The 25305-nt window shown below is 39.4% G+C and overlaps 1 protein-coding gene across 2 annotated transcripts in view; it reads left to right on the plus strand.

The window, feature by feature from the left end:
• Window positions 1-25305, plus strand: part of LOC150078032 (putative phosphorylase b kinase regulatory subunit alpha) — a 608767-nt gene that overhangs the window by 498477 nt on the left and 84985 nt on the right. The window lies entirely within an intron of this gene.

The following is a 25305-nucleotide window of genomic DNA, read 5'->3' on the forward strand; positions in this document are numbered from 1 at the left end:
TGCTTGTGTATCAGTCGACTGTCTTTCTCCAGCAATATCTAACTGTCTAATACCATGATGAGCCTTGAAATTCCTAAGCCAATCATCACTAAATGTGCAGTCTGATTCAATGTTTATTTGCTCCTTAAAAGACCTTGCTTTGGCAATAAGCATCAACCTAGAAATTTCCATACCTTCCGTTTTTAGCAAAAACCATTCGTACAACACTTTATGGAGATTCTCTAATTTTGACCAGTGTAAACTTTTTCTCTCAGCAATTTTATTGTAAGGCTCAGACAAGGCTGTGAATTCTAAAATTTTATTCTTTGCCTTTTTTATATCGTAAATTGTAGACTTTCCGATGTTGTATGTTTCCATTAAAACAGTATGTTCACACCATTTTCTATTTTCTTAATTATTTCAAGTGTCATTCAATTTCAATTTCAACGTGTTCTTCTTTCTCTTCATACCATAAAGTTTATCTATTTTAGGGGCCATTATTATGGGCCTGTAAATACATATGCTATATATGGTAAATGGAAAGAGTAGGACAATAATTATAGAGTTGCCACGGTTTGATTGCTCGTTTCAGAATGGCGACCGCGAGCTCGCTTGTTGTCGCTAGGCATCTGTGACATGCACGCATGCACACACAAAAATCCGCTAAATTTTAAAAGTTTGAGAGTTTTCAAAAATTCTGGATTCTCGGGTGGTCCGGACTTTTGGACTTTTATTGTAATACTTAGTGCCCATAGAACCTTGTACCGTTCATAACTTGCTGCCGTTATTATAGTATATTAGATCAATGCAGAATAGCATAACATGTCCCAAACTAGATAGTGTAAGCTGTAAAGTAAAACTGGATGGCGTAATACATAGCACCATATTAGGAATTTGTTAGCTTAGTATAGTATTATCAATTAATCAATAAAATTTATTAATATTTTTAAATTTCATTATTAATTAAATTTTACTAAAATGGAATCATAACCCAGAGTAGAGCAGCAGAGCAACGAAACGAAGTAGCGGGAGTGCTGTGGTTTGGGGGAGAACTGAATTGGGCGATTCTCCCTAAAAAAATGTGCGAAGTGTGAAATATTTGCAAAACTTTCTGGAACAGGATATGGTCTAGCCAAGGAGGATGTCTTTGTGTGTGCTAGGTGCAGAGAGTGGGAATAAATTAGGCACCCTCAGTGTTCTGATGGGTGTCTATGAGAGTTTCAGGTGTGGGGTAGCTGCCCTTGAAGAAATTAATATGAGGGGCCCATCAAGCTCTCAGCTGCCCAACTCAACACCAGAGCTCACTCCTATGCAGCAGGCAACACAGAGACAACCTCCAAGGCAGAATGTGCTGGTCCCACAGGAACTGGTTATTGTTGGGAAGATGGGGAATAGATTATGCAAAAAGGGTATGCTGCCAGGGGCAAAAATTGATGACCGAGCAGATATCATCTTTTAAGGGCACAAAAGGTAATATTGTTGTACAAGTTGGCACTAATGACCTTAAGAGTAAGAAATCTGCAGATTTAACAAGTACAGGTAAATGTTGAAAAAAATTTGCAAGTTAGGGTTAAATCCGAAAGTGTCTAGAATTCTGCCCAGACACGATAGGAGGGAGTATATGATGAGAGCCTTTTCAATCAGTTCAGCCCTGGAGAGATTGTGCAAGCTCTTGTGGTAGAATTTTTTTAAAGCATGGTCTGTGCTTGTTAACAGGAGAGACTGCTTCTCCAGAGGCGTCTCCGTAGCCAGGTGGGAAGGAGCAGCAGTGCGTAGCACACACTTCTTGATTAGACTGGGGTTCGAGCCCGTCACCACCACCAAATACGGAGGATGCGGAAAGGTTAGGGAATGACCACCACGTATTCCCGAAGCAATATGGCCTTAGTTGCTAATGCTCCTAAATACCAACATAACTAACTAACTAGCTTCTCCAGGGATGGGGTACACTTAAATAGAAAGGGTGCAAGAATATTTACTGAGGCTGGGGGATTCACAGATTAAAGATAAACAGTAGCTGCTGGCAAAGGTGAAAGCAATTCTTGCACTACTTCTATTGAAATGACCTAGAGAGCAAGTTGCTGGGGATTTCAAGAACTGCTGGGAGTTATCATGGAACAAGTAAATACATGGGCTGTGTTAGAATAACTAAGAATAAGAACAGGTGCATGTACACCAATGCTAGAAGTATAGAAAATAAATTTGATGAATTTGAAGTGCTGGGCAGAACACCAAAGGCAGATATTGTTGGAATATCAAAGACATGGTGTCACACAGATATAAGCAGTGCAGAATTGGAATTTGGTGAGTATAATGTGTTCAGAAAGGGTAGGAAGGTGGGAGGAGGGGTTATGCTGTTAGTTAAGAAACACATAAAATCCAGTTGACATTGGTGCAATATTCAGTTAGTTTGGTGTGACGTAAGCATTGGGAAAGAGAAAATGAGAGTAGGAGTGTGTTATAGGCCTAATGACTCTGATAAGTATAACAAACAATTGTGGGCCAGTAAAGCAAAATGTCTTGTAATGGGGGATTTTAAATTTCCAGATATTGACTGGAACTTGTGGGTTGGTCACTTGCACACTTGCAAGACTTTTTTGGATTTATTGGATGCCACTTTCTACAGTAACATGTTCAAGAGGCAACCAGAGGGAGTAATACTCTTGATCTGATTATCAGCAGTGATTATTCATGCATTAAAAATTTGCAGATAAAGGAACCACTGGATGACAGTGATCATAGTGTACTGACATGGGAATTACTTATTATTATTATTATTATTATTATTATTTAAAGATGTAACTATCATCAAGGGTAAAGGGAAGGGTTTTTGCTTTTGTAAAGGTGACTACAGTGGTCTGAGAAAGTTTTTTAATTCTATGCAGTGAGCTCAATTGATGATGTTAAAAACAGCGAATTCTAAATGGGAAGACTTCAAGAAATTAATCTTGGAAGCTATTTGGCTTTTCAAACTAACTAAGAAATACTGTTCAACATTTAGACCTAAATGGATGTCAGATGAACTAATGAGACTCATGGCAGAGAAGAAAATGCATGGGATTCATATAAATTATCAGGGAACAGAAGCCTATGGTAGATATAAGCTAATCTGTAATCAAGTCACAAAGGAGGTTCGGCAAACAAAGGCTGATTACGAGAAATCTTTGGCAAAGGATGCAAAGAAAAACAACAAAGACTTTAGCATTAGCATTAGTAGAGGCATTTGATGCAAGAAAGCAAGCTTATGCAGCATCAGCCAAAAAAAAAAAAAAAAAAAAAAAAAAAGTAACATAAATAAATAAAAATAACCACTTCCACTTCACCCCTCTGTTCGTTCGAAATACCTGTCCAGCTGAGCCTTAAACTTATTTAGGCTATCAACTTCCACAACAAGGGATGGAAGTCTGTTCCACCCACCAACCACCCGCTGGCTAAAGGCAAATTTCCGCACATCTATCCTACATCTGTCTTTCCTCAATTTGAATTTATGCCCTCTCAGGTGATTTTTCTGAGCTAGAGGAAGAATCCCATCAGCATTGAGCATGCTCAAACCATTCAAGGCTTTGTACACCTCTATCAGATCACCCCGCTGGTGCCTAGTTTCCAGACACTGTAATTTGCAAAACTTAAGCCTTACTTCGTAAGAGAACCCCTTTGTCCCATTCACCAATCTAGTTGCCCTTCTCTGTACTCGTTCCAGCAGCTCTACATCCTTCCTGAAATGAGGCCTCCAGGCCTGTATACAGTACTCTAGGTGTGGCCTGACCATTGCCTTATACAAGGGAATAATCACCTCCTTATCCCTGCTAGAAAAATTCCTATATATCATTGACAATACACCATGAGCTACTCTTGCAGCTCGTCTGCACTGCTCAGAGAACTTCATATCTGCATGCACCACCACCCCCAGGTCCCTTTCATTCTCTACCACTGTCAGTGTAGTACCACAGAGTTGATACGTTGCTCTGGGGTTGCTGTTTCCCATATGTAGTACTTTACATTTGTCAATGTTAAACTTCATTTGCCACCTCGAAGCCCATCTGCTCAACCTTTCCAAATCCTGTTGCAGCAGCATAGTGTCAGTAGTGTCCTTGACAACCCTGCCAACCTTCGTATCGTCTGCAAACTTGGACATTAAGCCTGATATACCATCATCAATATCATTTATAAATACAGAAAACAATAAAGGCCCCAATACTGAACCCTGAGGGACTCCACTAATAACATTAGTCCACGATGAGCAGTGTCCATTGATTACCACTCTCTGTCTTCTCCCCCTCAACCACCCCTTTATCCATAGCAGCAACTTGCCTCCAATGCCACACTGCTCCAATTTGTGCAGCAGTCTTCCATGTGCAACAGTATCAAAAGCCTTTCTAAGATCCAAGTATATAATATCAAAGTTATTCCCTGCATCCAGTTCTTTTGTGACTGCATCATAGTATCCAATCAAATTGGTCAGGCAAGACCTGCCCTTAACAAAACCATGCTGTGTCCTAGCTATAACTGAAGTCTTGTCTAGATGATCCTGCAGTGCTTCTTTCACCAGTGCCTCCATTAATTTTCCGGGAACAGAAGTTAAACTCACAGGTCTATAATTACTTGTGTCAGCCTTTGATCCCCCTTTGTGAATTGGGGTCACATTTGCACATCTCCAGTCAATGGGTACCTCCCCTGAGTCCAAGGAAGCTCTCATAATTATGGCTAAGGGTTTGCTTACCTCCTTTGCTGCCTCCTTTAATATAACTGGATAGATCCCATCCACCCCAGGTGCCTTTCTTGTGTTTATCTTCAACAATTTCTCCTCCACTTTGCTCTCAGTTATTACAAGATTCTCTAGCTTACTGCTAGAGTTGAATACACCTCTGGCATTCCCCTCGCTGAATAACTCCTCATGTGTGAATGTCGATGCAAAATATTCATTTAGTTTGTTAGCTACCCGAGCAGGGTCATCAACAGTTGACCCATCGATCTCAAGTGGACCAATCTGATTCATCCCCTTCCTTCTAGAGTTTACATAAGTAAAGAACTCTTTGCTGTTTTTCTTCGCATCCCTTGCCAAGGATCTCTCATAATCTGCCTTCGCCTGCCTAACCTCCTTTGTAACTTGGTTACAGATCAACTTGTATCTATCATAGGCGTCCGTGTCACGTGTTAATTTGTATGTATCCCATGCATTTTTCTTCTCTGCCATATGCCTCATTAGTTCATCTGACAACCATTTAGGCCTAAACCTTGAACAATATTTCTTAGTTGGTATGTAAAGCCTAGTAGCTTCCACGATAAGTTCTTTGAATGCTTCCCATTTTGAATTTGCTGTTGGCAATATCATCAGTTGATCCCACTGTATAGAATTTAAATACTGTCTCAGTCCATTGTAGTCGCCTTTACGAAAGCAATACCCCTTCCCTTTACCCCTAATGGTAGTTACCTCTTTGAGTAACTCCCACTTCAGCACACTGTGATCACTGCCACCAAGTGGTTCATTTATCTGCAGATTCTTAATGCATGAAGAATCACTACTGATAATCAAATCAAGAGTATTACTCCCTCTAGTTGCCTCCCGAACATGCTGATGTAGAAAACAATCATCCAATAAATCCACAAAAGCCTTGCTACTGTGTGAGTGACCAGCCCCCAAATTCCAGTCAATATCTGGGAAATTAAAATCCCCCATTATAAGACTCTCTGATTTACTGGCCCACTCTATTTCTCCGAACAGTTTCTTATTATACTCATCAGAGTCATTAGGCCTATAGCACACTCCTACTCTCAATTTTGATCTCCCAATGCTTATGTCACACCAAACTGACTCGACACTGCACTGTCCAGCGATGTCGACTGGCTTCACCTTCCTTGGATTTTATGTGTTTTTTAACTAATAGCATAACCCCTCCTCCCTTCCTATCCTGTCTATCCTTTCTGTAGACATTGTACTCCCCAAATTCCAGTTCTGCATTTCTTATATCTGTGTGACACCACGTCTCTGAAATCCCCACAATATCTGGCTTTGATGTTTTGAGCAATACCTCAAATTCATCAAATTTATTTACTAAACTCCTAGCATTGGTGTACACACAAGTATACATGCACCTGTTCTTTTTCTTAGCTACCCTAACACAACCCATGTGTTTACTTGTACCCCAATGATTCCCAGCAGTCTCTGAAATATCCTGCATCTTATTTTCCAGGCTGCGGCTCATTCCAATAGAAGCAGTGCAAGAATCACTTTCACCTCTGCCAGTGGCTACTGTTAATCTATTAGTCCTTGTATCCCCCCAATCTAGCAGTTTTCCGACCCACCTAACATTGCCTCGATAGCATCAGCAAACATTCTTGCACCCTTTCTATTTAAGTGTATCCCATCCCTGTAGAAGCAGTCTCTCCTGTTAACAAGTACAGACCAGGCTGAAAAAAATTCTACCCCTTGAGCCCTGCACAATCTTTCCAGGGCCGAATTGATTGACAGGGCTCTCATCATATACTCCCTCCTATCGTGTCTGGGCAGAATTGCAGACACTTTCAATGTCAACCCTAATTCACGGCTTTTTTTCATCAGTGACCTGTACTTGTCAAGTAATTCCGCCGGTCTCCTACTCTTAATGTCATTAGTGCCAACGTGTACAACTATATCACCTTTTGTGCCCTTAAAAGATGATATCCGCTCTACAACGTCATCAACTTTTGCTCCTGGCAGACATACCCTGGTCCTATTCCACCTATCCTTTTTACAAAGCATGTTTCCCGTTTCCCTGACAATAGAGTCACCAACAACTACTAGTTCCTTTGGGACCAGCGCATTCTGCCTTGGGGGTTGCCGCTGTGTTCCGCGACTTCTTTACTTATGTAAATTCTAGAAGGAACGGGATGAATCAAATTAGTCCACTTGATATTGATGGTTTGACCGTTGATGATCCTGCTCAGATAGCTGACGAACTGAATGAGTATTTTGCATCTACAGTCTCACATGAAGAATTCTGTAAGGAATATGAGCACAGAAATTTACTAAATTCTAACAGGTAGCTAAATGATATTGTAATAACTGAGAGCAAAATGGAGGAGAAATTGTTGAAGTTAAACATAAGAAAGGCACCTGGGGTGGATGGGACCTAATTCAGTTATATTAAAGGAGGCGGCAAAGGAAGTGAGCAGACCCTTAGCCATAATTATAAGAGCATTATTGGACTCAGGAGGACCCTACAGACTTGAGACCTGCAAATGTATCCCCCAATTCACAAAAGGGGTTCAAAGGGTGACACGAATTATTATAGACCTGTTAGTTTAACTTCTGTTCCTGGGAAAATAATGGCATCCCGGATTAAAGAAGCATTGCAGTAATTGTTCAGACAGTATAGGTTTGTTAAGGGAGGTCTTGTGTGACCAATTCACTTTGATACTACGATGTGGTCACAAAGGAACAGGATGCAAACAGTATTTGTTATCATATGCTGGATTTCAGGAAAGCTTTTGATACTGTTGTACATGAAAGACTGCTGTACAGTTTGGAGCAGTATGGCATTAAGAGCAAGTTGCTACAATGGATAAAGGGATGGTTGAGTGGGAGATTACAGAGAGTAGTAATAAATGGGCACTGCTCTTCTTGGACTAATGTTATTAGTGGAGTCCCCCCCCCCCGGGTTTGGTGCTGGGCCCACTATTATTTTGTGTATTTATCAATGATATCGATGAAGGTATATCAGGCTTAATGTCCAAGTTTGCAGATTATATGAAAGTTGCAGGGTTGTTAATGGTAAGGTCAGTATTCTACTGCAACAAGATCTAGAAAAGTTAGGCAGATGGGCTGAGAAGTGGCAACATTGACAAATGCAAAGTATTGCATAATGGTAGCAGTAACCTAAGAGAAACATACCAACTGTGTGCTACTATACTCAGGGAAGTGTAGAATGAAAAAGACCTGGGAGTAATTGTGTAGTCCGATATGAAGTTCTCTAAGCAGTGCTGATGGGTTGCCAGAGCAGGTCATGGAGTCTTGTCAATGATATATATTAATTTTGCTAGCAAAGACAAGGAGATGATTATCCCTTTGTATAAGGCATCATTCGGCAAGCTACAGTTCTTTGAACATGTAACTGCAGCTCTTTATCTTTTAGCCCACATGAAGCATAATTTGAAATGGAGTTAAAATGGACTAAAAAATCAAGGACACGTGGAGTGCAAACTAAAATGCCTTAAAACTGAAATTGAGGATTCAGAAAGGCAAAAGGCTGCCCTTGCAATTCTACACAAACGGACAGTGATAGATGAGTTGAAAAAGCAAGACCAAATTGTGTTCAATGCATGGAGTAGCTTACCGGACATGTATATAAAGTTTAAAATATTTGCATTTGGACTTCTCAGCATTTGGTTTGTCGTATTTCTGCAGGCAAAAAATTTTCGAACATGAACTATGTTAAAAATAAATCAAGAAACTATCTGAGCAGTGCGAGTCTCGCAGTGTTTAAAGATTAAAATTACGGCATACTTGCCTGATGTTGAGAGACTCGCTTAAGAAGTTCAGCGGCAAAAGTCCCATTAATTCATACCTAATTGGATGTTCATTGCATTTTTTCAGTATTAATAAATATTTTTTAAAAAATATTTTTTTTTAATAAAACACCTTCCCACTCTATTCCATTTCTTGAAATACTCCCCCCCCCCCACCCTCCCAGCTTGAGCTGAAGTGCAGATCTTCGGATTCTCTTTTCTTTTCTTTTCTTTTTTTAAATTAGATCAAAAATAGCTCTTCACTCAAAAAACTGCCTCCATGAGGCAGGGCTGGTAAGCTGGTAGAAGAATCACTCTCTCCCAGAGCTAAAAGGAGCAAGCATGGATTTGAATATTTTCCCGCCATTAGAGCCTTCAAGCTCAAGATGGGAAATGTCCAATGTCAGTGACACTAGTCAACCGAAAAGACTTCGAAGAGAAGTGCAGTGCAATGAGATGCCAAAGTTTCTGGTGATACACTCTCTCTCTCTCCACCCAGCCTGTAGGCAAGTTATCACCATTTGTTATCCAAAGATATTTGGAATCCATTGCAGGAACACCCAAAAATGGTTAAATGTCTACAATCCGGAGACCTCCTGCCCCCCCCCCCCCCCCAAGCATTCTGACTGGCTGCTCAAAACAACAACTTTTGGTGGGTTGCCAGTATTTGTCACCCGCCACAATATGGCGCCTCAGTAGCCAGGTGGGCAGGATCAGCAGTGCGTAGCACACGCTTCATGATTAGACCGGGGTTTGAGCCCGTGACCACCAAATACAGAGGAAGCGGAAAGGTCAGGGAATGACCACTGCATATCCCCGGAGCAATATGGCCTTAGTTGCTAATGCTCCAAAAAATCAAATAACAATAACAATAACCCCCACAATATGTTAAATTCGTCCAGAGGTGTCATCACAGGGTGGGACCTAATTACAGTGTCTGAAGAGGAATTAGTTCAGGAATTGAGCAATCAAAAGGTAATCAGCGCCAAACATATAATGATGAAGAAAGATGGAAACCTCATTCCAACTCGATCCATTATCTTAACTTTCGGCACCCCAGAATTGCCATCCTCAGTAAAAGCTGGCTATTTAAATTGCAGAATTTGGCCAATTATCCCTAATCCCATTTGGTGTTTTAAATGTCAGAAATATGGTAGGCATGTAAAGGTGATACCATTTGTCCTATATGTGGTTCCACGGAGCATAAAGAAGATTGTACAGCCTCAACTCCCGTTTGTCCCAACTGTAAAGAAAGTCATCCAGCCTTTTCAAAATCATGTGAATGATTTTGAAATGAATGAAATGAAATCTCCAACTAAGAAATATTGTTCAAGGTTTAGGCCTAAATGGATGTCAGATTAACTAATGAGGAATATGGCAAAGAAGAAACATGCATGGGATACATACAAATTAACACATGACACAGAATCCTATGATAGATACAAGTTGATCTGTAACCAAGTTACAAAGGAGGTTAGGCAGGCGAACGCAGATTACGAGAAATCTTTGGCAAGGGATGCAAAGAAAAACAGCAAAGAGTTCTTTACTTATGTAAACTCTAGAAGGAAGGGGATGAATCAGATTGGTCCACTTGGTATCGATGGGTCAACTGTTGATGATCCTGCTCAGGTAGCTAATAAACTAAATGAATATTTTGCATCGACATTCACACATTAGGAGTTATTTAGCGAGGGGAAAGCCAGAGGTGTATTCAACTCTAGCAGTAAGCTAGAGAATCTTGTAATAACTGAGAGTAAAGTGGAGGAGAAATTGTTGAAGATAAACACAAGAAAGGCACCCGGGGTGGATGGGATCTATCCAGTTATATTAAAGGAGACAGCAGAGGAAGTAAGCAAACCCTTAGCCATAATTATGAGAGTTTGTTTCCTTGGACTCAGGGGAGGTATCCACAGACTGGAGATGTGCAAATGTGACCCCAATTCACAAAGGAGGATCAAAGGCAGACACAAGTAATTATAGACCTGTGAGTTTAACTTCTGTTCCAGGAAAATTAATGGAGGCACTAGTTAAAGAAGCACTGCAGGATCATTTAGACAAGACTTCAGTTATAGCTCGGACACAGCATGGTTTTGTTAAGGGGAAGTCTTGCCTGATCAATTTGATTGGATACTATGATGCAGTCACAAAGGAACTGGATGCAGGGAATAACTTTGATATTATATACTTGGATCTTAGAAAGGCTTTTGATACTGTTGCACATGGAAGACTGCTGCACAAATTGGAGCAGTGTGACATTGGAGGCAAATTGCTGCTGTGGATAAAGGGGTGGCTGAGGGGGAGAAGACAGAGAGTGGTAATCAATGGACACTGCTCGTCGTGGACTAATGTTATTAGTGGAGTCTCTGAGGGCTCAGGCCGACCGGGCTAGCCGAGTGGGTAAAGTACCTGCCCGGCAACCCAAAGGTCGCGGGTTCGATTCCCGCCTCTGGCTTGGATCAAAGTACTGCAAAAACCTTGGGAGGTGCAATATGGCCACAGAAGCCGATGCGCCAACAACTACCAAATCAAAAAAAAAAAAAAAAGTCAGGGCTCAGTGTTGAGTCCATTATTGTTTTCTGTATTCATAAATGATATTGATGATGAAATATCAAGCTTAATGTTGAAGTTTGCAGACGATACAAAGGTAGGCAGGGTTGTCAAGGACACTACTGACACTATGCTGCTGCAACAGGATCAGGAAAGGTTGAGCAGATGGGCTGAGAGGTGGCAAATGAAGTTTAACATTGACAAACGTAAAGTGCTACACATGGGGAAACAGCAACCCAGAGCAACGTATCAACTCTGTGGTACTACACTGACAGTGGTAGAGAATGAAAGGGACCTGGGGCTGGTTGTGCAGGCAGATATGAAGTTCTCTGAACAGTGCAGACGGGCTGCAAGAGTAGCTTATTGTGTATTGTCAATGATATATAGGAATTTTTCTAGCAGGGATAAGGAGGTGATTATTCCCTTGTATAAGGCAATGGTTAGGCCACACCTAGAGTACTGTATACAGGTCTGGAGGCCTCATTTCAAGAAGGATGTAGCGCTGCTGGAACGAGTACAGAGAAGGGCAACAAGATTAGTGAATGGAACAAAGGGGTGCTCTTACGAAGAAAGGCTTAAGTTTTGCAAATTACAGTGTCTGGAGACTAGGCACCAGCGAGGTGATCTGATAGAGGTGTATAAAGCCTTGAATGGTTTGAGCATGCTTAATGCTGATGGGATTCTTCCTCTCACTCAGAATAATCACCTGAGAGGGAATAAATTCAAATTGAGGAAAGACGGATGTAGGATAGACGTGTGGAAATTTGCCTTTAGCCAGCGGGTGGTTGGTTGGTGGAACAGACTTCCATCCCTTGTCGTGGAAGTTGATAGCCTAAATAAGTTTAAGGTTCAGCTGGACAGGTATTTTGAACAAACAGAGGGGTGAAGTGGAAGTGTTTTTTTTTTTTTTTTTTTTTTTGGCTGATGCTGCATAAGCTTGCTTTCTTGCATCAAATGCCTCTGCTAATGCTAATGTGAAATGTGGAAAACAGGGAAGAAAATACAAAAATTATAAAACAGAACATAAAGTGACATACTATGAGGCATGCAGACAAGTTATGTTGACAATGATCAGCCATTCTTATACATCTCACACTCGAAGCTCTCACTCAAGAACAGCTCAAACCGATGTTATCAGTACCACCCAGCACATTTATAGCTAACTGGGTTAAAACTACACTAGTAAACTCTGGAAGACACACCTCAAGCTAAAACCAGTGAAGCGACCAACACTCCAATTAGCATCCCTACCAATACTCCAAAGATTTTGCTCGACAGTGAAAAATCGAAAACCACTAAAGAGAGCAAGAAAACCAAATCACCCACCGACAGCATGGGAGTTGATGTCCACTCAGAATTTGAGAAACCCATACTAGAACTCCATGCAGATGACACAGTGGATATTGGACACCCCCACCTTCCCAAAAAAAGACCAGAAAAACTGCTCCTCATTCAAAAAAACAGTCAGATGAATCATCTTCAACCAAACCTAAATGATGCATGCCATTTTACAAAAGAATTGCAGAGGCTTTTGTTGCGACACAGATTATATCAAAGATCTAATTAACTGATTTTCTACAGTTGCCCTTTGTTTCCAGGAAACTTACCTAACTTTACAAATTTCTCCTTCGATAAAGAACTATTGCCTTTATCGAAGAAATCGTAATACAGCTGATGCTGCCCATGGCGGTTTGGCAGTCGTCATAAATTCAAAGATCCCAACTAAACATAACCCTCTTCAGACTGATTTAGAAGCTGTTGCTGTTTGTATAACCATCAATACTGCCATAACACTTGTCTCAATTTACCTACCACCAAACAATACTTACTCTTTAACACGTTGACTGCTGTGTTGGCCCTATATGTCTGAAACCTTTACGTTTTTCAGGCACCGCGTCGGACATATACTGCCGACACCCACTGTTTCAGTGGGAGCAGCATCAGCTGTGTAGTGCTGATGATTGTTGTAAATTTACATTATTTTTGAAAGCATGGCCTCCGGTGATACATGTGATGAAATTTGCATGGCGCTGTGAGAAAAAATAAGCGAGTAACTAGTCATTATTTAAAAATTCTTTATTATTACGAATTTTATAATTACAAAATTATGAAGATTTCTGGTGTTGTCCAAACACATAAAAGGTTGATGAATACAGTCTGGGCAATACATTGAAACTTTTTTTCCCTTTCTGCTAGCAACTGATCTTCCTTCCGACTCTTTCAATTTTGCCTAACAAAAACGCACATCCTTCTAACTTTCTTGTTGTTTGTGTTGAATTTTGTCATTAGTATATGAGTGTTACCACATTTTGGCTTTTCACATTTCTCTTTCTGTTCTATCTTTAGCAAATCCATAACTACCTCTTCCCAAAAGCTTCTTATTTTTATTTGTTTTCGCGTGGTACTCTTGTATACCACGTGCACATATACACCTGATATTCCAAGTATATATTCTATTGCTAATTTCCGGTACCACTTTACTCCCTTTCTTAGCATTGTGGCATACAAACCCATTTGATCCGACAGATCAATGCCTGCCTTTTCCTTATTATACACTAGAATAGGAAGTGGGTTTTATTTGGCTTCTCTCTGTCTTCCTTTACTGGTGGAGGGTCCAGCAACCATTTCTGGGGCATGCTTTGTTGTTAGTAGTCTCACATTTTGAGTATCTCACTTTAGAACAATAATTCCATTTTTTTTCTTCCTTGGCACTCATCTCCCCTTTATTTAGCTTTGAGTACATGACTTCTTTGGGCATAAATTTTTTATTCCCTCGTAATATATCAACAACATGAGTTTTTTTTTTTATGAATAAACGATAAAGCCAGATGGTCGCTGATATAAAAATTATCTACATACAAGGTGCAACCTTCATTTAGAAATCCTTGCGATAACTCTTGGCAGACCTTTGCAACTAAACCTATGGATTTTATATAATTTTCAGATTTACCTGAATAGATCTTGCTCGACCAGGTATTATACTCTTCAGTGGAACGGAACTTGAACAGCCTGATTCGATACCTGTGTGCTTTATTTGGTATATACTGTCAGAATATCAGCCTGCCCCTCCAAGAAATAAGAGTTTCGTCAATGACGAAATCTTTGCCGGGGAAAAATATTTTCTGACATTTCAGCTGTAAAACGTCTATCAGGTGTTGTATCTTACTGAGCCTGTTCCCTGGAATAAAAGTTTCATGTCTGAAAAGTGAATGAGGTGCAACAACAATTCAAATTTGTTGCGAGAAATAATTTTTGTTGCTAAGTTATTCTTATAGATAGGTTTGGTTGACCAGTAAGGTGCAATACTGCCCAATCTTACTAGTCCCATCCACATAAGAAGCCCGTTTCTAATCTCCTCAGCAGTTGTTGAACCCACTTTTATAGACAACTCTGCCGCAAAGCTCGGGTACTCCGAATTTTCTGTTCAACGTATCTGTTTGTTTCTGTTACAATAAGATTTATTACTTCTTCATCAAAAAATAATGAAAATGCCTTGTGATGAGTAATGTTTCTTGATGCATCTATTTGCAGTGCCGATTTGCCTGTAAAATCAAATCTTTTTTTTTGCATCCTTCTTATTCAGTCCATTCAATATCTTCATTTGTTTCAGTCGCTTCAATCTCAGGTTGTTCGGTCTTTTCAAATTGCTCATCAGTTTTCTTCTGCCCTCCAGTCTTGAAGCGCTTCCTCAATATTTTCCGGTATTTCAGTATCTCCTCCTCCTCCTTCATTTGAAGAAATAGCCCAGTCAGGATCTTTTACCGAATCATCAGAGTCAAAATCTTCTTTTTCATCTTCAGAACTACCATTACGTTTCTCAGCAATTTCTCTCAGTTCCTCTTCTTTTAGTAATTTTCTTTTAGCCATTGCTTTTTAGATTATTCTCTTTTTTTTTTTTTTCGTTATTTTCACAACACACTTGTACTAATTTGCAGAGAAACACAACACAATAATGATGGGGATACTACAGTGCACTAACGAACTTGTTTTCACAAAATCTCTAACAATACAATCTCTAACAACACAAAATCTCTAACAAACTTATTGCAATGTTAGAGAGTTTATTTTATCAGGATTAGTTTTATTGCAGCATGTGCAATAAACTAATCACAAATGACTATCATATGTATGCCATAATAGCATCACTCATATGTGGCTGACATAGTTTCTCAAGAAATAAAGTAACATATTGGGCCACGTCGGCCACATATATGTGACACAAAACAAACTTTTTTTTTGGTATTTTCAGCATAAAAATGGCATAACACTGATATTACAATATTTATTTTAGAATTACTTATCAAATTATTTACTAAATATTTTTTGGCCCTGGGGGATTTTTTTTTTTATGTGAACCCCAAACACGAGAGGTATTAGAACCTATAGTACTTAGTACCGTGCTTGGGTTGGAGGTTGAGAAGACGAAACAGATATTTGTTCACATTGGACTTGAACTTCTGTAGATTGTAATTTTCAGGAAATACGTATGAAGGGAAGTTGTTCCAGAAAACGGCAGTTGAATGAATAAATGAGGAAGATGAAAAGTTGGTTCTGTGGGTTTGAAGTTGGACAGTAAATGGATGTTGACTGGTGGCAGCACTTGTTCGGACTGTTTTGAAAGAGAGAGTGGGAATTATAGAAGCCACTTCAGAAGAACAGTGCCCATGGAAGTATCTGTAGAAGAGGCATGCAGCAGAAACAGTATGTCTATGAGAAAGCGAGTGGAGAGACTCTGTTAGAGATGAATCATTAATTAACCTAACTGCCCTCTTCTGAATGGAATCAAGAAGCCTGAGAGAGGTTTTGGGGGCACCACCCCAGATGTGGGAACAATATTCCATGGCAAGGCAGATTTGCGATTTATACAGCGTGAGCAGCTGTTTGGAAGCAGCTTGGTTTTCTCTTTCGCTGAGAGCAAAAGAGAAAACCAAGTTTTTTAGATGCAGAGGAAGCAATATTTGTAATGTGCTTGTGCTAAGAGAGATTAGAAGTCAAGGTAATCCCCAAAAGAGATATATCATTTTGCCTAGAAATCGGTGTGTCACTAAAGATAAGCATAGGAGCAGAAGAATCCTTTTTGCGAGATATAAGACAAGACTGAGTTTTACAAGGGTTGAAATCAACTAAGTTGTCTTTGCCCCACTGGAGAATTACCTGAAGATCGGCATTTAAGGAATTGGTAGCAGATTTTCGAGAAGTTGAAGCTGATTGAGCAGAACAAGGGTTCTCAAAATGGAAAGTGGAATGCAATGTGCTATCATCGGCAAAACTATGGATAGGATTTCCAGTCAATGGAAGAAGGTCATTAATATACAAGAGGAAAAGAGTGGGGGAAAGAACTGAACCTTTGGTGACACCAGCATTAGTGGAGAAGTTAGAAGACAGAGAGCCATCTACCATCACCCTCAGTGAGCGATCAGAAAGAAAACTGGATAACCAATTACTAAAAACAGTTGGAAAACCATAAGATGAAAGCTTGTTTAGAAGACCTTTATGCCAAACACGATCAAAAGCCTTTGAGATGTCAAGAGCAACTACTTGTGTTTCACCGAACCTTTCCACTGAATTAGTCCATGCACCATAAATGGGTAACATAAGCCAGAATATCACCAGTAGATCGACACTGACAGAATCCATACTGGTGATCGCTGATCAGACGGAAGGTTTCTAGGTAGTTTAAGAGTTGGCGGTTAATTGATTTCTCCATTACTTTAGAAAGAGTAGAAGTAATTGCAATGGGACGATAATTGGATGGGAGGGATTTGTCAACCTTTTTAGGAACTGGCTGGATATGAGCAAATTTCCAAGCAGAAGGAAAAACATGTTTGGAATAAGAAAGTGAAAAAAGGCGGCAAAGAATAGGAGTTAGTTCAGGAGCACAGGTTTTGAGAACAAGTAGAGAAATACCATCAGGACCTGGAGCTTTCTTAGCATCAAGATTCATCAAAATCCTTCTGATATCCTTTTGACAGAAGACCACAGGAGGCATTGAATTTAGCGTGTTGGGAATGGTGGGAGGTGTTTTACCAAGATCATTAATACATGAGCTGGAAGAAAAATGGGATGCTAGCAGGTCAGCTCTATCCTTGGCTGAAGTGACAACAGAACCATCTGGTTTGGACAGAGGTGGGAGCAGAGATGGGCAAAAGTTGCAGCCAATAGCTTTGGCAAGAGACCAGAATGCTCGGCTACCATTAGGGCAAGAAGCAAGTTTTCTACTCTTAGCCTGTTCAAACTCTAGTTTGGACTGATTAATAACTGCTTTACAATTGTTGCGAGCTTTGGTGTAGGGAGAAAATGAAACTGAAGAATTAGAAACAAGCCAATTGCGATATGCAACATTCTTCTCTTGAACAGCCTTAGCACATTTATTGGAAAACCAAGGTTTAGATAAAGGACGAGATTTTAAAGTGGAGTGTGGAATAAAGGATTCCATTCATACAAGAATAATTTCACTGACACGATGCTGAGCAAATGTTGACATCAGAAGTTTTGAAACAGTAGTCCGACCAAGAAAAGAAGAAAATAAATCTCGCAGGTCATCCCATTTTGCATTCTTGTAATGCCAAAGAATACGATGTTGGGAATAGCCATGAGATAAAGGTTCCATTGGAGAAGAGACAATCACCAAGTTGTGATCTGATGTGCCTGAAGGACCTCTCACTTGGACCGTGTACTTAGAAGGGTTGTTTGTGAGAAAAAGATCAAGCCTATAGGCTGTATGATTAGGATTGTCTGGTATTCTTGTAGGTAAATGAACAATTTGTGCTAGGTCATTAGAAATTGCAAAAGCCTCAGCATCTCGACCTGCTGGGGCGGTGTGACTAGAAAACGGAAGCCAGTTGGAGTTGTGAACATTAAAGTCACCAAGGAAAATTACCTCACTTTTAGGAAAGTTGGACTGGAGAAAGTCAAGTTGCAAAGAGAGGAAGTCAAAGAGCTCCAAGTGATTAGTGAAGTTGGGAGAATGGTAGAGACAACAGATGAATTTGACACAATGAGGTAGAGAGATTTTAAGCCAGAGAAGATCAAAGAGAGGAGATTCCAAATTGCCAAGTCTCTGACAGGGAATATCAGAACGGACATATGCACAAGTACCACCTTTGAGGCGAAAGGAATTATATAGCGAATAATTTGGGCATCTGAGATGAGTCGTAGTTGAATCAACAGATAACTGAGATTCTGTCAGAAAAAGTACATGGGGTTTGGCAGACTGCAAGTGGAAATGGACATCGTTGAGATTAGAATTGAGACCACGTATATTTGTGAAATTAATTAGGAAGTCCTTGGGAGGTTTAGATCTTTTCGCAGATAAGCTTGCTCTATTAGTTTGACAATTCAAGGGGTATTCAATAGTAAGAAAAGTGGGTGGGTATGAAGTAATGAAATTTTTTTGGATATGGCCTACATGTGGTAAGAATATACCCAGATCCTTAACATGACGTGGCCTCGACAATGCTCCCCGCATACATACTACTCGGACTCTCTCCAGTCACTATCTGGCAGAGTACAGGTAGCAAGATTATACACTAGCTGATCCGGAAGCCTCCTAGAGCGTTACCAATAGGTTCGGTCCGGTGTACTAACTAGTGGCCGGCCTGCGAACACCGTTTTAGAGCTGTACCCTCGAAATGTAAGGAATATTGGATCTCGCCACGACGTTCATCATAACCTCAAAAGTCATCAATCATACTGAATGATGGAAGAGATGGGGAAGGGTTGACCGGAACTTAGCTCTAGAGACTAAACATGGGATCCACCACTTCAAGCCTCCAATAAGCAAAGTGGTGGTATTTCACCAGTTGATGAGAGTCATCTACCACCTAATACTGCCTGGTAACATAGAGGGGTGGCATTCCTCCATGTGGTTTGGGCGCCACACCTCGACCCCTGCTTACGTTGGTTCTCACCTGGGTGGTCACCCACCATGTACTTGTGCATGGAGGTTATACCCAGGATTACTAACAGTCTCACCATCGTGAAGGTGCAAGCAGAGGATTTGGCTGTCACAGACCTTCTGGACTTCGCCGAAATTGGGTTCACTTGACTTGAGTGTCACCCGAATATCAGTTCCATCAGCGTTTTAGACTCCCAGGTAGCAAGTACAGCTTGTCTGGCATATCTGAGAGAATGTCTGTGACAACCTCAGTGACCAATATTAAAAAGATCTTGAAGATCTCATCATATAGATACCTCCACCTCTCTGTTTATTAGGGGATTTTAATGGGCATAACCCCTATGAGATGCTTCTAAATTAGATAAATGGGGTAGACTCATTGAAAGATTTCTAGAGGCCCAAAACCTCACCATACTCAATACTGGTGCACACACTCATGTACAGCTATTACGTAATTATTGCCCCAAATGGCACACCTCAGCAATAGATCTCTCAATTTGTTCTCCAGTACTAGTCCTGAACATAGAGTGGTATGTACTGAATGATCCCATGGGTAGTGATCACTTCCCAATTGTTTGTAATCTGCTCACTACACAACCACCAATTATACCAACCCTGCAGGAACTGAAAATTCTTTAAAGCCAATTGGGCCAAATTTCAGTCAGCAATCACTCTGGACAAAAAAAACTATTCAACTATAGCCCATAAATTCACTGATTATATCACATCCCATCTTTTAGTCGCAGTTAAATACTCAATTCCATTATCAAATCCCTCGACCCGACAACACTTCAATTACTGGTGGTATGAAGAGTGCACAAAACTGAAGAAGGCGAAGATTGACTGAGGGATGATGATGACAATTTTCCTGTGCCATCACATACCACTTTCACTCATCAGCAAGAAATGGTGGTAATTTAAGTAGCCTATATGTGAAATTTGTTCATGTTTTCAGGTTTTTTCCTGGAATACTGGTCAAAATTTTCCTTTTTATTACATTGATTATATGCTAATTTTTTTAAGAAATGAAATTTCTTAAAAAAATTTCCTGCTGTTGCAGCAGGGCTGTATGCAGAAATTTAAAAAGAGAGTGTTTTTATTCATTAAGGGAGGGGGATGAATCCTATTACATCATAAAATTTCTATGTAAGCAGAAATTATGAATAAAGCCTAAGTAGATTACATGCCGAATGAAATTCTTTAAACAAAGCCATTTATATTAATTTTTACTAAAAGTTAATTATGTGTTTACTGATAGTTGTGTTATTTATTTAAAGTTAATTGAAACAAATATGCACTATTATAATAAAAAAACTCTGAGTGAATGACCAGTTACAGTCAATTTCATTTTTCTGAATTATTGAAACTGGCTACCTCGACTTCTGACTCACTGGTGCCTGCTTTAGAAAGGTTTTATTGTAGTACTAATACCAATAATGCATTCACACTTTCCATCTGCATGTACACATCCCATCCCATTCCATCTGCATGTACACAATCTTTTGTTCCATAACATAGCCTTACTCTCCTTTTCCCTTTTCTTCCAAAAATCTAACACCACAGATTCTATGCAGGCATGCATGGGGTCTGAATCTGGGAAAGCTTGCATCACACTCAGGCTAGCATGAACTGCAGACTTTTTACCTTACCTTTCTCTCCTTCCTACATCCCATGATAAAACTCATTGTCCCTTATTTTTTTATTTTATTTTTATTTTTTAACATATAATATACACAACAGGCATTCGCCCAGTTAAAGTGTATAACAGGGCAAAGGTTGTACAAAACATAATAATAAATGGTAGACTAATACACTTTGTACAATGAAAGTTAATTCAAATGGTAAAAGTCCAATTCACGAAAATGAAAAAGATATTCATGACGTCAAATCCAGAGCAGAAAGCAGTTTGGCAGGAGACATCATCATCACACACACACACACACACACACACACACACACACACACACACACACACACACACACACACACACACACAACACACACACACACACACACATACACACACACACACACACACACAAATTAATGAGGACATCTTTAGTCCAGAACTCATCTGTCAATCGGTCAACCTACTTCAGATAGTTCTGTGAAACTGTTTCTTGTTCACAGCCATATCCATTTCTAATTTAGAGTTACCGATGTGGAATGTAGTCTTCTGTCTAGTAGCCACCGCTGGAGCGTGAAGGTCAATATGGCACAGAAGATCCGGCAGGTAGATTGAACCAGCGAAGATGTGGTACAACAGTTTTAAATCAAGAACAGTTCGCCGAGTTTTTCGGATTTCAAGGAAAGCATTCAAGGAATTAATCGTGGAAGCTACTAGGTGACTTTTTTCATACCAATTAAAAAATACTATTCAAAGTTTAGGTCTAAATGGATGTCAGATGAACTAACGAGACACTTGGCAAAGAAGAAAAATGCATGGGATGCATTTTTATATCATGCATATCAGGGGACACAGAAGCCTATGGTAGATATGAGCTACTCTGTAATCAAGTCACAAAGGAGATTAGGTAAGCAAAGGCAGATTACGAGAAATCTTTGCCACAGGATGCTAAGAAAAACAGCAAGGACTTATTTACTTATATAAACTTTAGAAGGAAGGGGATGAATCAAATTGGTCCATTGATATTGATGGTTCAGCTGTTGATGATCCTGCTCAGATAGCTGCAAAACTGAATGAGTATTTTGCATCTACATTCACACATGAGAAATTCTCTGTGTAAATGGAGAACAGAAGTTTATTAAACTCTGACAGGTATGATTTTGTAATAACTGAGAGCAAAGTGGAGGAGAAATTGTTGAAGTTAAACATAAGAAAGGTACCTGGGATGGATGGGATCTATCCAGTTATATTAAATGAGTTGGCAAAGGAAGTAAGCAAACCCTTAGCCATAATTACTTATTGTTGGACTCACGGACTGAAGATGTGCAAATGTATCTCCAATCCACAAAGTGGGAATCAAAGGGTGACACGAGTAATTACAGACCTGTTAGTTTAACTTCTATTCTGGAGAAAATAATGGAGTAACTGGTTAAAGAAGCATTGCAGAATCATCTAGACAAGACTGCAGTAATACTTCAGACACAGCATGGTTTTCTTAAGGGGAAATCTTGTCTGACCAGTTTGATTAGATATTATGATGTGGTCACAAAGGAACTGGATGCAAAAAATAATTTTGATATCATATACTTGAATTTTAGGAAAGCTTTTGATACTGTTGCATATAGAAGACTACTGTACAAATTGGACCAGTATTGTATTAAGAGCAAGTTGCTAAAATGCATAAAAGGGTGATTGAGTGGGAGATGACAGAAAAGAGTGGTAATCAATGGATGCGGTGATTGAGTGGGAGATGACAGAAAAGAGTGGTAATCAATGGATGCTGCTCTTTGTGCACTGATGTTATTAGTGGAAATCTCCCCCAGGGTTCAGTATTGGACCCGCTGTTGTTTTGCATATTTAACAATGATACTGATGAAGATATATCAGGCTTAATGTCCAAGTATGCAGATGATAGAAAGGTTAGCGGGATTGTTAATGACAGTAATGGCAGTGTGCTACTGCAACAGGATCTCGAAAAGTTGATCAGATGGGCTGAGAAGTGGCAACTGAAGTTTAACATTGACAAATGCAAAGTACTGCATATGGGTAGAAGTTACCCCAGAGAAACGTACCAACTGCATGGTACTACACTTAGGTTGGTAGGAAATGAAAAAGACCTTGGTGTAATTGTGTAGTCAGATGCAATGTTTTCTGAGCAATGCAGACAGGCTACCAGTGCAGGTCAATGATATACATGAATTTTGCTAGTAAGGAAAAGGAGGTGATTATCCCTTTGTATAAGGCAGTGATCAGGCCACGCCTTCAGTACTGCATACAGGTCTGGAGGCCTCATTTTAGGATGGATATAGAGTTTCTTGGGCAAGTACAGAGAAGGGCAATGAGATTGGTGAGGGGAACGAAGGGGTCCGCTTACCAAGAAAGGCTTAAAATTAAATTTCTGCAAATTGCAGCAGCTGGAGACTAGGCACCTGCGAGGTGATCTGATTAAAGTGTAGAAGGTCTTGAATGAGTTGAGATCTCTCAGTTCTGATGGGATTCTTCTGCTTGCTCAGATTACGAACCTCTAGGGGCATAAACTCAAATTGAGGAAAGACAGTTGTAGAATAGATGTGTGGAAATTTGCCTTTAGCCAGCAGGTAGTTGATTGCTGGAACAAACTTCCATCTGTCGTTGTGGAAGTTGATAGCTTAAATAAATTGAAGGAGGAACTGGACAAACTTTTAGAGGAAATGGATATGTGAAATTGTTTGTTGATGTGAAAACATCTATGGTGACGCTAGAGTAAAATCTGTTGGTAACGAAATTTTCTTTTAATGGAAATGATGCAGTTGATTGTTAATGAAATTTTTTTACGGAAATGATGCAATTGATGTCACTTACTATTAGGTGGCTATTAGATTTTAAATGAAGCAAATGACGTCACTTTCTAAATTCTGCTAATGATGCTAACTTGGTCACTAATGTTGATTTAGTAGATTAAGTAATTGATTCAGTAGAATAAGTTCGTCCTAAGATATGAAAATGATATCACTTCCTAAATGATGCCAACTCAGTCATTACCGTTGATTTAGTAAAGTAGTGGGTAGTAATATTATGCAAGAATAAAAGCTTCAAAGCCACCGAAGAAGCCCCCTTGTATTGAAAAGGAACGAGTTCAAAAACATAGAGAATGAAAAAAATGCTGACTTTAATAAAATCTGCTTCCCAAGGTTTTAATCACCATCAACCTTCTAAGTAGCATAAGTAAGTTTCGATCAGACTGTTCAAAAATTTAAATGGTTTTACTCCATATGCCACCATAGATGTTTTCACATAAAATAAAACATCTTTCGTGCATACAGGGTACACACTTTTTTTTTTTTTTTTTTGTCTGATGCTACATAAGCTCATACACCTGCTTCTTGCATCACATACCTCTACTACTACTATTTTTAATGGTTCTAGTTATTAATTTGCTTTATTATATCAGCATTAGTCATTTTATCAGGGGTACAAACTCACTGATTTTATTGACAACATTGCTGTAAACACAGCAATGTTGTCAATAAAATTAACTTTTTTATATTTTTAACTACTCTGGCACATTTATAGAAGTCATGCATGCTTCTTGCTCTAACAGTACTCTCATCAGCATATCTTTTCCAATATCAGCAGTTGTGGTCTCATACAAGAACTCTTGATATATGTCCAGGTATTACTTTGACTTGTGTCATCAGATAAACACATCTGTCACTCCTATTCCACCTCTATCTAGCCATTTCTCTGAGCCCATAAATCTTCTTTAATGACAGCGGCAAAGACTCCTGTACCATTGTTATTCAGATGTATTTCATCTCTATAAAATAGATTCCTTCTACCTACTGACCATATCAATAAAATCTCTCCCTTCCCCACAGTTCTTCAGGTCTAATTAATTGCCCACACTTCCTTAATTCCTGGGCATAATTGCAGACAGAGTTACATTCTGACGTAATTTAAAGCATTTTTTATGTGTGGTTCTATATTTATCTGACAGATCAACAGCCTGTGTGCAGTTATTACTGTAACTAGTTTCCACAGTAATAATAATAATACTCTGTTTTTCCCCCTTAAAAACTGATCCTATTGAGTAAAATCATTAATTTTACTCAGCAGGTTCACTCCTTACAAACATACCCTGGTTCTAGTCCATTTGTCTTTATTCCAAAAAATGTTACCCATTTGCCTGATAATGTGTTCCCCAACAAAACTATACCCTTTTGAACCATGATAGACTGCTCATGATCATAGACCCTGAGGTCTGAATCAGAAGTGAATCAACTTGTAGGTCACTAAATAAATGAATCCCTAACATGTCCCAAATTTTGTTTCCCGAGTGTGTACCCATTTCTTCAGTGATTTAATTTCATGTAGGAATGCACGAAGTTTTAATTTTCAATCAGTATACTCTCTGCACCTGCCATTACTGGTATCCATTAAAGTAAGTTTTGCCCTTAAAAATTAATATGCTACCTCGCACTTCATATAACTAAAATTAATATACAATTGGCACACTAATGGAGGATGGATAATTTCATTAGCTGAATATGCATTTCCTCCCCAGTGCATTGGTAGACTTCTGCTGGGAAACACTGATTTTTTTTTTTTTTTTTTTTTTTTTTTTATCTGTTTTGGTGCTTATTTCTCTACATATCACACCACAGTGAGCTATGACTTCACACTTCTTCCAGTTCATACAGTTGTATGTACACTAGTGCAGTTATTGATAAAATAACAATTTTTAATTTTATTGGTTTTTATTATTTTTAAAATTTTAATGCAGTATTGGTGA

Source organism: Mastigoproctus giganteus, chromosome 11 (assembly GCF_048544385.1).
Source record: "Mastigoproctus giganteus isolate SK-2022 chromosome 11, ASM4854438v1, whole genome shotgun sequence".
NCBI classification, from domain to species: domain Eukaryota; kingdom Metazoa; phylum Arthropoda; class Arachnida; order Uropygi; family Thelyphonidae; genus Mastigoproctus; species Mastigoproctus giganteus.